Here is a 15,572-nt window from a genome sequence, read left to right on the forward strand (position 1 = left end):
CAAGATAACATCATCTGCACAATGGGGATGACTACTGGCTCCCCAAAGCCCGTGCTGACGGAATGTGGTGAGCTGGGGTGAAACATGGCGAGCATGGGCTACGGGCTGCACCAGTAAACGGGGAGACAGCTAACCAGGCTACCAAGACACCGGTGGAGATGGGGTCATGGGGCTGAGGTTCCTAAATTATCAGGATAGGATAGGATGAGGAGGCGTGGCCGGGCACTCACTCATTACCAAGGCCTCCTGGCCCTTGGCTCCTTGCTTCAAGTTCTGAAGAGGGTGACAGTGTGGACCCATTTCCTCCTGCTCCAGCAGGAGCCTCCCCCTCATCTACCTACAACCCCAGTTCTGCTCCACAGCGGAACCCTGAGTATGCTCGCTAGAAAGCAGTCATCTCTGGTCACCCAAGGTCAAGTGTCACCATCAAGTAAGTTTGCTGTACATTTATGAAAAAAAAAAAGAGAGATAAGGAAAGAGAATTGTGTTGCTATTATGTATCAAAGCTCCTGGGATTTGGGAACAGCTACAGATGGGTGGCGTTCTCATCTCAGAAAGAGAAGGGGTGGAAGGAGCCTGGGTTGGGCCCAGCCTGACACAGGCCAGCTCTTCCTCTGCCCCCAGCTCTCACATTTATCTGTTTTGGAAACCAAACTTCCCCCAAAGGATCTGGCTTAATGAAAGAATTGGGGAGCTACAGGAAAGCCTGAAAATCACTGCCTCATGTCAGGAGTTGGCAAGCCTAAATAATTTAGGCTTTCTGGACCAAGGGCAGAGGAGGTCATTAGGAAGGCGCTTATATAACCAAACAAGAAAACAGGCCCCTATAAACTTTATACTGTTAAAACCCAAAAGTTTATGTATAGACAGTAGAATGTAAATTTAATATAATGTTCGTATGTCACGAGATACATTTCTCCTCTTGATGTCAAACCTATGATTCTTACTGAGCTTACAGGCTGTACCCAGGCTACACTGGACTCATGAGCAATCTTTTGTGACCCCTTGGTCTGATTCATTCCAAGTCAAGAAAGGCCCAATCTTATAAGAAGTCCTACTGGTCATTCCCCCAAGGATACGGTGAGAGAGCCCTCCTGGGGGTCAGAGGGACACAGACCTGGCTACTCCTGAAATAGGAAGCAATGATTCAACTGTTCCCAAACCTGAATACCAACTGTGGTAGGAGCCATCCCTTAGCAAAATCATTTTCCTGAAACAAACACTGCCTTTCAAAAAGTGACATTAACAAAAATACACCTTTTTACCTGTTAAATTGGAATCTTAGTAGGACAGGTAAACTACAAAATTCTCATTTGCATTACTTGTTTTCAGGGGTGCCACCATTCATCTGAATCACAATAACAAAATCCTGCACACATAAATCATCAGACTTCAAGGTGCCCTCACAGGCTCTGAACACCTACCATGGAGCTCAAAAAGCCTGGCAGGAGTCTGGAGAAAAGGCATCATGCCCCCTTCCCAGTACCCTCTCTGGCACCCACGGTGCATCCTACCCTGGTAATTGCCAGAGCTCTTTGAAATATAGATTCTATGGTACACTAATGTCTTCTCCTGTTTGAACCAAGAATATGCCACAACGAGTTTGACAAACTTCAAAATGAAACATGTCATCTCCCTGCTCCCTCTCCGAAAGGGCTGGAAATGATTTTAGAGGTACTTAGATGAGCAAACCACTTAATGGTAAACTCCATGTTGAAAATAGTGTTGAAGGAGTCCCCACTGCAGAAAAGGAAAACCAGAGAGTAACTTTTAAAGTCTTCAACGTGGCCTTGCTGTAGAGCTTTATCCACAAGGCACAAGGTAGACACACTGAGCCCATTGTGAGCCCACTGTGCCCTTTGAGAGAAGTAATAGCAGGAAGAGAAGCCACGATGGCAGAATGAGGGAAGAAAATGGGGCCACATTGCAGAACAGAGGGCTGGAGACCAGGCCTGGGCTGGGGGCTTTACCTAGCTAGAGCCAGGGTGGGCCAAGTTCTACTTTCCTTCTCTATACCCAGTACACGCACACCCACGGTGCACTTCCACTCTCTGCCACCAGGGGCCTCCTAGGTCAGTCTCCCTAGGACAGTCAGCAAACTGGACCAAGGATGCAGAGCCATGCATCTGCTCCAAGAAAAATGCAAAACAAACCAAGAAACACAAACCATGACCAACAAAGGGCAGCTACAATCAATACTTTTAAAGTACTGAACTGTTTGAAGAAAGGAGGCACAGCAAGGCCCCCGCTACTTCCCGCAGACAACAATAACAAATATATTATAATAATTTGAAGCACATTCTTAATCATTTATGATATCCACCCCAGTATTATCATTGACATAATTACACATGTGTGTATTCTTCTCATCTTAAAACCAGAAAGTAAGAAGCCTTTTTATTAAAAAAAAAAAAAAACCAAAAAACAAAAAGACTCATTCTTGTAAATCAGACCTTGTTAGACCACCCAGCAGGAAATTGGAAGTTGGGTTTTTATCTGAATTGCCTAGTTGAAAGAAAGAAAAAAAGAAAGAAAAAAGAAAATCTATATCCAAGAAAGATCTTTCTATATCAACTTAATCGGGTTTTTTTAGTTAAATTTGATTTTCAAATCCCTTAGGTGAGGAGACTTGTGGGTTTTTATCATTTTACTTCTATTTTTAAAATACAGACTTGTGGTTCTCTGTCCAAAATCAATCCAACAGAAAGTGAATTATGGCCAATGCATAATAAAATGAGAGTTACCTCTGGACTTGGGAGAATTATTAGCCTTGTGATTCAATGGACTCTTAGTTCTTCAAATTCAAATATACTTTATTAAGTCCAGGACTTCTCAAAATACACGGAGTTTTAAAGATTGCTCTTTTTCAATGTGTTTAAAACTGAAAGGGCACAATGGAATACGAAACTGGCTGTTGAGCAAACTACAGAGAGATGAACAGAGATACCTCCCCGAGAGCCACTACTACATGGAGAATGTGGGGCCCGCCCAGCACAGACATGACCTCTGCATGACCCTCGGGTACATTCAAATGATATATCACAAGCACCATAAAGCAGCCTTGTAATCACAGGGAAAAAATGGATTGTAAAAGGTCTACATCAAAATTAATAGTCATAAAAATATAATGACCAAGGCCAGAGAATTTAGGGATTTTTGAACATTACACCTCAAATTTATAAAGGCTCTGCATTTGGGTAGCATTCACCAAGGTTTTAAAAAAATGTAATAGCTATGCACATTAGGAATTTATTATAGAATATGGATAATTTAAAAAATTAGTATCAACACCAATACCTCCCATTTCAGGGCTAAAATCAATAAGTTGACCTGACATAATTAAATAATGGTCCCGCCCACGGCCCATCTCTTGAGCCCTGGGTTGGGACTCTTAGAGAACCCTGTATCTGCCTCAAAACCAAGAGGGAAGGCTAGCTCTGTGAAGCCTGGGGACCCAGAACCAGGAAAATCTCCCCAACGGAAGAACCATCCCCGAGCCCCAAGGAGAAGAAACACAAAACACAGCACATTTGGTGAAATCAAAGTATATCTTGGGGTGAAAGCCGAATCATCAAAGGCAAATTTTTATTAGAGTATATTAACTGCACAAAGGGGTTTCATTGTGAAATGCTCATGCTTGCATATAATGTGCTTTGATCAAACTCATCGCCTCTATTACTCTCTTGTCCCCCCCACCCCTGCACCTTTTTGTCAAACAATTTTAATGGGCTTCATTCTATTTTCAGGTGTATAGAGAGCACTTCAATAATACTCATCCCATATCACTCCTGCCTTTCCCCTTCCCACTTGTTCTGCACTGTACCCCTCCCCACTCGTTCCTGCCTCAGACAGTCCCTTTTTATAGTCATGTCACCGGGGGGGCGGGGGGACACTGAGCTATGAACTCACAGCCTTTGCTTGTGTAGCAGATGCTATACCACTCGAGCAGCACTCTAGCTCCTTAGTTTTTTTGAAGGTCTAAACTCTGCAGTTAAGAGGAAATATGAAATATTTGTCTACACCAGTCTGGCTTATTTCACCTAACACAATCATCTCCAGTTCCATTCAACTTCCTGCACATGGTCCAATTCCATTCTTCTTTATTAGTGAATAATATTCCACAGTGTATATAAACTTCATTGTCTTCACCTATCTAGTGTGATGGACTCCTGGGCTAACTCCGTAAGTTGGCTATTATGAACAGTGCTGCTTTATAAACACAGGTGCCCAGGTATTTAAAAGTGAATGCTGACTTACATTCTTTTGCACATATGCCCAGGAGTGACATAGCAGGATCACGGGCAAATGTTCTAAATTCTTGTTTGTGCTGAAAGGATATGTGCACACAACAGAATGAAATGATAGATTCTGTGTAGTCTGACAGCACACTGAAAAGGTCCTCTTACAGTCAACAAAAACGTAGCATATCACCAAAAATTCATTAAAAGAGTACATTCAAGTTAAGTGTTTTCACCACAACGAAAAAAAAATATTTTATGTCCTCTATATGGCTAAAGTGATTGGGAAAGACATTATCTTGAAGAGAGATGAATAAATCCATACCACTGTGAAATGTGGGTTACACAAGCTGGCCATTAGCAATGGGTCTCAGTACATTCCAGCTATGTGGTAAAAGCAAGAAATCACAACTCCAATGTTCGACTCAAAAGCTGAAATGTTTCCAGCTGAATTGACTACTTTCAGCCAAAATAATAAGAATTTGTTTCTTGGCTTTCCTCCCACAATCTCTGAAGGATAGTAAAATGAATGAAGATAAGTCATTCTGAAACAAACACATATTTCCACTGCTTTTGAATTTCTTCTTTTTTTACAATGATAAAAAGTATGAATCTTTTAGACACAGTTCACATTTTCCAATGATTTTGACAGGGCTCATGTAATCTTCAAAAGATATTGCAGTAGGAAAAAGTTGACTGAACTTAAAACAATGTTTCAGTCCCAATTAAAAAAAAACAAACAAACACCATTTAGCTCCTGGAGATAATCTCCAAGTTTCATAGATTTCAAAAGTTAAATTTTCTTTCCTTAATGCAAAATCTACCAGAATTCACTTCTGCAGACCTCGGCAAAGCCCTGGTTCTCAGGTGCTGATGGGAGCAGCAGAGACAGCTCTCAGCAGCTGGGGGGAGTGGGGGGAGGGAACATCTGGCCAGCTGTCACCAAGCCAGGCTGGAAAGGGGTGTTAACCACATGACAACGTGTGCATTCACAGAAGAGCAGAGGTGACTGCCACCACTTCTACAAAGAACAAAATTTCTTCGTTTGTAACTGTTCCTACTCTGATGATATATTACATGATTCTCTAGACTATGAATGAACTGTAGTGTTTACTTTTTAAAGCACACTTACTTTCACCTTCTCACATTTAGTTTACACTATCTGTGTAAATTCTGCAACCTCTAACAGAATAGAAACTCAATGAAGTAAAGGCTTGTTTACTCAGTTATATCCTGGGATCTTAGCACCAAAGTCTAACTCATAAATAGCAGATGTCAAAATATATTGAATGACTGATTGAATACATAGATTCTACAATGGGGGGGGGGTGAAGGTTTAGACCTCCTTAGAAAATGACAGGTTCAGCAGGACTCACTATGTAGGCAAAGTTGAAGATCAATCAGTGGGAAGCCATCCTACACAATGGTGCTACTATCAGGACAGGCCCAATTCCAGCCCTGCATTTCTCTGAATCAGCTACTCTTCAAGTTCATATATTGTTTCATTCAGCCAATGGCAATTCTGGGAGAGAGGCAATTGATAATAATTATGTTTCCTGCCTTCTCTTAGATTATGAATTTATCATGATGCAAAAGTCGAGCTACTCCAGTGCCACACTAACAATGATAAACACCATAAAGATAAATTAAAAAAAGAAAAGAAACTAAGTTCAAGCATTTAGATTCTACAGGGGAGTTTATTAACCAGATTGACTAAGAAAAGGCAAAGCTACACAATTATGCAAGACAGGCATCCTACCATGGGGCTGGCTATTCTTGAGGGCCACCTGAGAATGAATTTCAAATACCCTCATTTCTGCAGGTACCTTATCCTGGGTTTTATTGTTATTCACCAGCTGTGAGTTGATTAATTTGCATTCAGAAATTCTAAGTGGCAAATGTGCAAGGCATGGTAATAAACACTTTTAATGGACATCAGGAAAATACCAAAGACACGAAGTCTCACTTGTAATTCTTGTTCAAACAGTAAGCAAACGCCACACAAGAGTTTGAAAGAGGTTTTAGAAAGGAAATCTGTAAGAGGAAGCCCCTTTCGTCCACCCCATAAAATAAAAATAGAAACATAAAAAAAATAGAAACACTAAGTCTGAGACAAAAAAAAACACCACAAAAAGCAAACAAAGAGATCAGCTTGGGAACGCCGAGGAACCCCCATAGCTGTCAGTCTCCCTCTGTCTTTCTGCCACCTGAGTATTTCCAAAGAAACCCAAACACCAAGTCTCTATCCAAATGAAGTTTTCAGAGGTCTGGTTTGCTTTTGCTTTTGGTGGTACTCTGGGGTTTGAACTCAGGCCTTCACATGTTCTAAGCAAGTAATCATTTGAGTAATGCTCTCAGCCTGGCCCAGCTTTAAATTGTGGTCCTAAACCTAAACCTCCCACATAGCTGGGATTACAGGTACCTACCACCACACCTGGCTTATTGATAGAGCCTTTCTAAGTATTAAGTATTCTAAGCCTTTAACTTCATTTCTGCAGTGGAGAATTAGCATTTGTTCCTGTTGGTCTATGAAAATCAAGCAACAGAAATGGTTAAGGAGATACAGGATCATATATAGGAAGAAGCTACAGACAGCTATGTACATATGAAACAGGCTGGTACTACTGTGTCAAATGACAAGTATGTTCCTTATTAAACCACTTTGAAATAACTCTCAATAACAAATGATCTAAAAAACAAGAATAAAGCTGAGTACATGTCAAGTGATCCAGGAGATGGCTTCTAGATTTGACTCTCTTCCTTTCCTTGTCCTTCCCCTGCCTCCCTTCTTCCTTTGAAATCAACTCTTGAAAGATAACTCAGGCTGACTGCAAGCTCACAATCTTCCTGTCTCAGACTCAGAATGATGGGGCTATAGATTGGAACATCCCAGGCCAGCACATATTTGACTTTCCCCATGAATACCACAAATAATCCTAAACACCTTCAGTGGAAGTTTAGAGACTCCAGGGACAAAAGTCACACCCAACAGCCACACCCTCAGAGAGTAATTCCCATAACTCCAGAAGGAAGAAGAGAATGGTAAATAAGAGACCTGCCAAATGATGCTGAAACAATGACAGATGAACCGTCTGCTGTGACATTTGTCAAAGAATGACATTCCCCCAACAGCTCCAATTTTAAAAGTGCTAACATGTAAATTTTTAAGTCGCCCCCAGTCCTGATTCATGTGAGTGGACATGATTCCCATTGACTCATGCAAATGTCGACTGATGGCTTCTCCCAAGTACCTGCTTTCTTGCCCAGTGAATAGATGAATGCCTTGGGCTCTGGGAAGACCTTTGGTGTCTTGCCACCTGCCCTCTTGCCACGCAAAGGCTGTGTGTGTGCAATGAGGTTCACTGTGTCCCTCCACCAGGATTTCCCCATGGCCCTAGGCAGGTGCTATCTCCTGACCATAAGTCTCTTTGCCAGAGAGATGCTCTACAGGTCAAGTTGATGTGGTGTCCTGGTGACATCTTGTGGTGAAACAGAATATAGAGAAGCCTAAAATTCTACCCCGGGCTGAATCAAATCTGATCTAACCAGGTATATTCCTACCCAAGCAACAACTCATTTGTTCATCATTCTCTGACAAATGGGGGGTTTTGAGATCCAAAATGAAGGGGGCATACTTAGGGTTTCAACGGAGGCCCACATCTAACCACAAATCAAAATGAACACTGCAAATAGCCAACACAGAGGAATGCAGCAATGGTGATTTAAAAAAAAAAAAAAATAGTCCCATTCATGCAATGGCAGGAGTTATCCTTCCATGGGTCACATGCACTCTAACCAGGGATGAATGAAAAGGTAAGAGGAAGGAAACTCACAGAGGTGTGAAAATCAGGTAACATCAGGTTCTTATTCAGCTCTGAATTCTTTAATACTAAAATACACCAATCACTAAAGATAAACTCAGCTGCTTACCTACTTCAGGTTAAAGGAATATAATAGGCAGGAAAGTGATGCTAACAAATAATATGATTCCATAATGATAGTAAGAGTTGCTGGACAATGATTATAAACTGAAGTGATCACAGAGGTATAGCCAATAACAAAGTGACGCTGTTAGCATTGTGAGCTACAGGAATGCAACTGAAATGGCGACTATGCTCATGTAAGCATTTCACTGTTTCTAAAATAATCCCCCCTCCCCAATCTTTAGAAAGCAAGAGGTACACAGGCAGGAAGGAATATGAAGTTGTTATCATGATACCCTATACCATGGGGAGGCTCTCCACAGATCTCACTGGCCAGTGGAAATGTTATTTCCAGTGAGTAACACACTGAGCATGTGCTTGGGGTATGGGAGCCATTAGCCAGAAGCACAGAAGAGCCAGGCTTGGCCCTCCAAAGCTCTGGGGTGGAAATGCACACAAATGCAGGGAATCTCAGTCTTGGGGCTATTGCCCTTGGGGCTCTTGGTGGTCTCCAGTGCCTATCTGAATGTTCAACCCTGTTCCACTACACTAAATGCCAATAGAAACCCAGTACCCTCTAAAGTGTGACAAATCAAAATGAATCCAGCCAGACATCATGGCTCACATCTGTAATTCCAGCTACTTGGGAGGCAGAGATAAGAGGAGAACAGTTGGAGGCGTGCCGGGACAAAAGAAATTAGTGAGGCCCTATCTCAAAGAACAAGGCAGGTGTGATGGTACATGCCTGTCATCCCAGGTACACAGGAGTCAGGGGTAGGAGGAATATAATCCCAGGCTAGGCTGGAAAAAAAAAAAAAAAAGCATGATACCCTAAGTGTAAAACTAACTAAAGCCAAAAGGGCTGAAGGTGTGGTTTGTGTGGCAGAGCCCTCACCTAGTTAATGCAAGGCCCTAAAGTTAAACCCTAGTACTAGCACAAAAGTGGGGGGGAGGGAGGAGAAAGGGGGAAAGGGAGCCAAGACACTGTTACATAATGCCTTGGTGGGAGACAGAGGTGCAGAGGCACCCTGGCAAGTAACCACTATGCACAGTTAGGTATGGTTTTCTTGCTCCTCACAGCCCTAGCCTATAAACAAACAGCAGCTCCCAAATCTAATCAATGACTGTCTCAAGCACACTCCCGCCGCAGCACAAACTGCAATCTCCTGAGACTGAATGAATGGAGCATGGCAGGGAGCACATCCCTCCGTCCCTCCCTCCCCTGCTTCCCCCCAGCCTCAGGACAAGAAGGGGACAGCCCTGAACCTGGAGCCTATTTGCACTCCTCTGAGAGCCAGCGTGTTCTGGAAGATCTTCTATGAGATTACTTATCTCCAGTGTGTGTCACTTTTTCAGCACCGTAAAACTGAAATACTTGAAATAGATGTCACCACATTTGTCATGAACTGACATGGCCAATTAATATTACAAATTCACCATGGAGAAACGCTTGCAGCTCCCAAGGTATAAACTGCTGAACATCACAATTTCGCCGTGTAACAATGGGCCATCCTCGCCAGGGCTATGAATACGACGCGGTGCAGGCTGGCTGGTTCATGAGAGGTTGCTGTGAAATGTGCTCTGCTGGGCATCCCGTCGGGGTAACACCTGCACCGTGCCCAAATTTAACAGGTAGAAACCCACTGGTGTCTTTGCTGCAGTTATTTTTTTCCACATACACCCCCCTTTTTTTTAGGAAAAAGTTGTCTGCTGCATGTTCAATGTCATTTTTTTTCCTCTCCCCTCACAGCTGGCAACTGGCACGCTCATTATATGACAAGGAAGATTCTAGACACAGGTTATCTCAAGTGATGTTGTTATATAGCTGGTGGGGCTTTTGTTTCCTTCCTTCCTTCCTTCCTTCCTTCCTTCCTTCCTTCCTTCCTTCCTTCCTTCATTCCTTCTTTCCTTCCTTTCTTCCTTTCTTCCTTTTTTTCTTTCTTTCTTTCTGTTTGCTTCTTCTTTTCTCTTAATTAAATGGTATCACAGTCAAACTCTCCCTCTTAATGAAGCCCAACTTGGCTAGAGGTCCTGAAAAAATAGATGCCAGAAATAACCTGGAGAAGACTTGATCTCCCTTCAAAGTTCCCATGAGACAGTGGTACCCTCTTGACCCTCCCTGCTACCTCCCCCTCTGTTCCCCCCCACCCACTCCCACCCCCCGTCCCCAAGATTCTACTGGCTTCTGTTCCAGTGTCCATCCTTAGCCATCAATCAGAAGAAGAAGAAGAAGAAAAAAGCCACAACTGACAGGCACATGATGATGTTTGGTGCTTTTCAAACCTTCTCCACACATGGCGGGCCTGTGGAGTGCATTCTGCAGCATGTTTTCTGAGAGTTTTAACTCTCCTTTTGCAGGGCAGAAGTTCTAAGTTCTAGTCCTGCAGTATTGTTCTTTACGTTGTCAACTTGGAAGACAGAGAGAGCATTAAAGAAAAGAGATTATGTATTAAGGAGAATAAGTCGGGGCCAATAAATTACCCAAACTGAATAAACAAAGTCTGCTTTGGAAATGAGGTTCTGGGAGAAAGTGAGAACCGCATGCATGAGTGTACGCAATCAGAGAGAAATGTGTCAAAAACAAATTACAAACCTTCCCAATACAGAGTTACACATGAATGCATGGCAATAATCACACATCACTCAAACACAAAGTGTGCATTATGTCTTGTATTTCATCAAACAAGAGTTAGATCTCGGGTCATTCATTAGCAACCCCCGTCCCAGATACCCGCACACAAGAGAGGCGAGGAGACCCTGGCCCTGCCTCAGATTGATTCATTTTCACGCTGACTCTCTTCCTCTTCCCTGGTTTTGTTCCAAATTCCTTCCAAAAAAGAGGTGGCTTTTCTAAGGAAAGCATCTTTCCCTGCTCAGAACTCTCCCATGATTAAAAGGAATGAGTGACTTTCTTCAAAATACACGTAATTAAAGTAATTTAGTAATTCCTTCCCATTGAATACTAGACGTTTTCCCCCCTTTGTCTTCTCTCAATAATGGAATCTTTCTGTTTTATGAAAATTAAACCATTCCATATAAAGAACAGTTTACCCCAATACAAATAAAAATTATAGAAAATATAAAAATCCCACTAAACCCTTTAATCTCTAAATTTCCAAGCAGGTGAATTAATACAGAGGACATTCAAGATTTATTTTCTTTAAGCTCTTCCAGTAAAGAGGGTTTCAAAGTCATTCTCAAAGCTCTGGAGATTTTAAAAATCCAAATGAACCAAGCTTAACTCTGTGGTGTAATATATAATAAAAACCCATTCCAGGACTCACCTACTTAAAGATATACACTACATTTAGGTAAGAAAAAAAGAAATTAAAGACTCTAAACATACAGGGACCAAATGGTTAAAACAAAATTCAATAACGATTTCTAGCTTCAAGTAATAAACTCAAGCCTCTTGGTGGATATTTTTAATCTTGATTTTCAAAGGAGCCCAAAATGAAACTGCCAAAATGAAGACTAAGTAAAGAAGGAAATTACAAGCCTGTTTTCCTGTAAGATGAGCATCTTGCCTAGTACTGGGGCTTGGTACCTCCTTCCTCACATCCCAGCTTGGGAAAGCTGCTCCAGTGCATTTAAGGGCCCTCCTTGGTCCTGACTGCACAAACACACGTAAATTGCCTTTTATGTTGAAGAAAATATGAATTATTTTCTTGCTCTACACTTATGCAAAAAGATATTAAGAATGTTTCAAATTTAAATTTTCCATTATTTAGAGCCACACCCCTGTGTTTTCAAAGATGATAAAAATGGAGCCAAAAATGTGGATTCTCAACTTCTAATCTAGGAAAACTCTTGGGAGACTACTGGAACACAAAAGAATAGAGGCCTTTGCTAATTTACTTCCTTCATAATCATTTTCATAATACAGTTACAACCAGAGTCTGTTGTTTTTATTCGACCTGGTAATTTATTCAGACTTAATAAAGTTTGCTTTGAAAGTGTGGAGGAATATTGGAGGAAGTTTGAAAGTGTTTACATAACTTTGTACAACCAGAAAACCACACTCTAGTGTCATAATGTTTGCTTAAATAGATGTATCTATGATATAACTTGCTTTTAAATCATATAAAATTCATTGATTTCAAACACAGAGCCAAGAAAGACACCCCCCACCCCATGGAAGAAAATATCAAACAAGATCCTAACACATCCTGCCCAAGGTTAGATAAAGAATTTGACTGAGTTCCTGGGTAAACAAACATTTGCACTCATTCAGCCATTCCTACACATTCTAGAGGATGGTCAATTTTAAAATTAATTTTGAATTCATCAAACTATCATCTACTGAGTAATTAGAGAACATTAGAGCTTTAATGAAGATACAGCTCACATACCTTTCACTCATTTAAAACATGCAAGTCAATGGTGTTTAGTATATTGACAATTCAATGGGTTTTTGTATATTCACATATATATGTAATCACCACCATTGTGGAGAGGAGAACAGAAAAAATGAGAACAGAAAGAAGAGAGAAAGAAAGAGAAGGGACAGAAGGGAAGGACAGAGGAAAAAGACCTGGAGCCATGTGTTCTGTGGCCAGTTCCGTGGCCTTGCTACTGTGGGATTTCCCACTACAGCCCACAGTTATAAGACTTTGTTTGCCAGGTTGACAAATAAAATCATCACAAATAAAGAAAGAGAGAAAGCAAAGGAAAACTGTTCATTTGCAAAACTGAGACTCACCGAGTTAAAAAATTAAGTTGTACAGATCAGAACTGTAATCGTAGGAGACAAGCTCTGAGAGTTTTTCAATCACTGCGGGTCTACATCAATTTAAAGTCATGTTACATTAAAGAGAAAAACGTCCGGGAGAGTCTCCCCGTGTCACTTTAGATTAGATTTGTTGTTGTTATCAGGCTGTGCATTTTGTCGGCTTTATTTTACATTTTAAAGATATTGCTTAATGCCCATAAATTAGAAACTTATAACCTATGACTTGTTCTCCATTGCCCAGAGATTAACAGACAGCATGAATTAACAAAGAGAGAGAAATAGGCAACACTCATCTAGATTCATATTAACATTTTAACTAACTTCCTTGGAATAATCTAACAGAGAGTAAAGTAACTTCAAATCCAGTGGTTTTTTTTTTTTAACTCCACTCTATTTAATTTTAGTGTTACACAAAAATCAATTTGTGGTCTATCTCCCTTCACCAACTCTACCATGTAGGCAGGAATTGGAAAATTCTATCTACTGTGTTTCAATGTCTCGTCAAGTACAACTTCCTTCATCTCAAGAAGATCTTGTTAAATTGCATATGAGTTTAGCCCTGGACTCTGAGGACTTTTAAACATCAAATTGCATAAAAGTGACACTTCCCCAATTTAAATGATAAGTTTTCAAATTGTGAAGCGTCTAATTGTAACGATAAATTCACCTTGCCTTCCTCTATACTCAGACATCTATATCTTTAACAAACAAAAGTGGCAGTTTAAAAACAATTAGACTCAAAAACTCAAACGAATAAAAATCACTGTCTCAGCTCAGGGCCAATGACTCAGCCCTATAATCCCAGCTACTCAGGAGGATGAGATCTGAGGGTTGCAGTTCAAAGCTAGCCTGTGCATAAAAGTCCGTGACATTTTTATCTCCAGTTAATTACCAAAATGCCAACAGTGGAGCTGTAGCTCAAGTGACAGAGCACCAGCCTTGAGCAAAAAAGCCAAGGGAGAGTACCCAGGCACGGACTTCAAGACCAACTACCAGTACAAAAGAAGCAGACAAGACAGACAGACAGACAGACAAAGATAGAAAGACCAAGAAAGAGACAGAGAAAATAGATCATTGTCTGTATAGTTGAACTTGGACAAGTACCATGGTGTCATGTACCTACACCTCCAGCTACAGGAGCCAGAGAAGCACTGAGGCAGGAAGGGTCCTCATCCCTTCCAACCTCTGTGTTGCAGAAATGAGGCCGCTGTAGACACCAGGAATCGAGAGAAAACAGTCAAGCCTCAATAAATGCCATCAACTTAGTGACTTCATTATCACTCTCCTCCCAGAGGAGAAGAGTGGGCTTCACAGTGCATGACTTCATACAGCGTAATCGTGACACCTGCCTACAAACAGCCTCCAGCCTCTGCACACATTTCAGCCTTTAGATCTACAATATCCACACTTGACAAGGACATGAATGTCAGCGAGGGAGAGAAAGGAGAATGGTGAAAAGCTGCGGGCTTGGGTTAGGTGGGTTCTCTTGGCCCCTGCTTCTCCCAGGAGAGAGGGCTACCGCTGACATTCAAGGACAAAACTGGCAGATGAGTTTCGGGGCAGACTGGAAGTTGCCAAGGGCATGTGGTCCAGAAGGATCTTTGAAGGTCATTGGCTGCACTCTCTTTCCAGCTTTTCTGCTGACTTCAGAGCCTGCCTTCCACAGATGAGTCTCCATGGCCTCCCCAGCCTCCAGAATTATCCATCCCTGTGTCTCTATATATGAGACACCCTTCCCTGGTGAGGGAAATAGCTATCTGCTGAGTGAGTGGTTGAATCTTGAATTTAATGTTTCAAGTACGTATGAAACACTTCCTGAGACCCCTGGTACCTAATCCCTTGCCATAGGAGATTTCCCTTCCGAGTCCCCCTTAAGGTTTTTCCATCTCTATTAAGGTCAGAAGCCCAGAACCTGGCAGGATAGTCTGGTCAGGCTCTGATCTTGGAGGAACAGCATGCAACCCAACCTGGCCAGGATTCCTAATAGTGCATTAGCATCATTAGTCTCTCAGGGCTGTCACTATGCAAACACTGTTTCCACCTGCTGTAAGGAAGAATCAACCAACCACCCTGGCTTTAGCCCACAGTGCTGCCAGGCAGTTGATATGCTAGGAGGAAGCATGAAGGATGGAGTTGGATTGCTATGACTGTGTAAGTGGAGGGAGGTGTTCACATCATGAGGTAGGAAGAACAATGCCCTCTCCCGCCCACAGGGCTCACATCCTAATCCCCAGAATTCACAGACTCCTTAGACAACATGGCAAGGGGGGGGCTCAGGCTGCAGATGAAATGAAGGTTGCTCATCAGCTGAAGTTGAAGTAGGCACGCAACCCTGAATCACCTGATGTGATCATCAGGGTCCTTCAAGGTTGAAGAGGCAGAAAAGAGTAGACAAAAGATGAAACCCCAGGGAGAGGCATAGATAGATGGGACCTTGCTGCCTTGAAAATGGGTAGAGAGGTCACAGACACAGAATGTGGCTGCCTCATACAAGAACAAACAGATCTGGCAGAATTCCTCGTGCACTCAGCAAAACTGCAAGACAGAAATGATGTAGTCTGCCTTCCCCTGCTCACACTTCCCCAGCAATGCCCCTCCCCTCCACCTAATCCTTCCACTCAACCCAGTGAGCTGCACGGGGTCCACAATGGCTAACGAGCAAGGGCAACACTCCTCATC

General features: G+C 42.1%; 1 protein-coding gene across 5 annotated transcripts in view; it reads right to left on the bottom strand.

Annotated features, from left to right (window-relative positions):
- Window positions 1-15,572, bottom strand: part of LOC138825091 (WW domain-containing oxidoreductase) — a 737,534-nt gene that overhangs the window by 649,739 nt on the left and 72,223 nt on the right. The window lies entirely within an intron of this gene.

This window comes from Dipodomys merriami, unplaced genomic scaffold, assembly GCF_024711535.1.
Source record: "Dipodomys merriami isolate MVZ:Mamm:240054 unplaced genomic scaffold, mDipMer1.0.p SCAF_134, whole genome shotgun sequence".
Lineage (NCBI taxonomy): Eukaryota > Metazoa > Chordata > Mammalia > Rodentia > Heteromyidae > Dipodomys > Dipodomys merriami.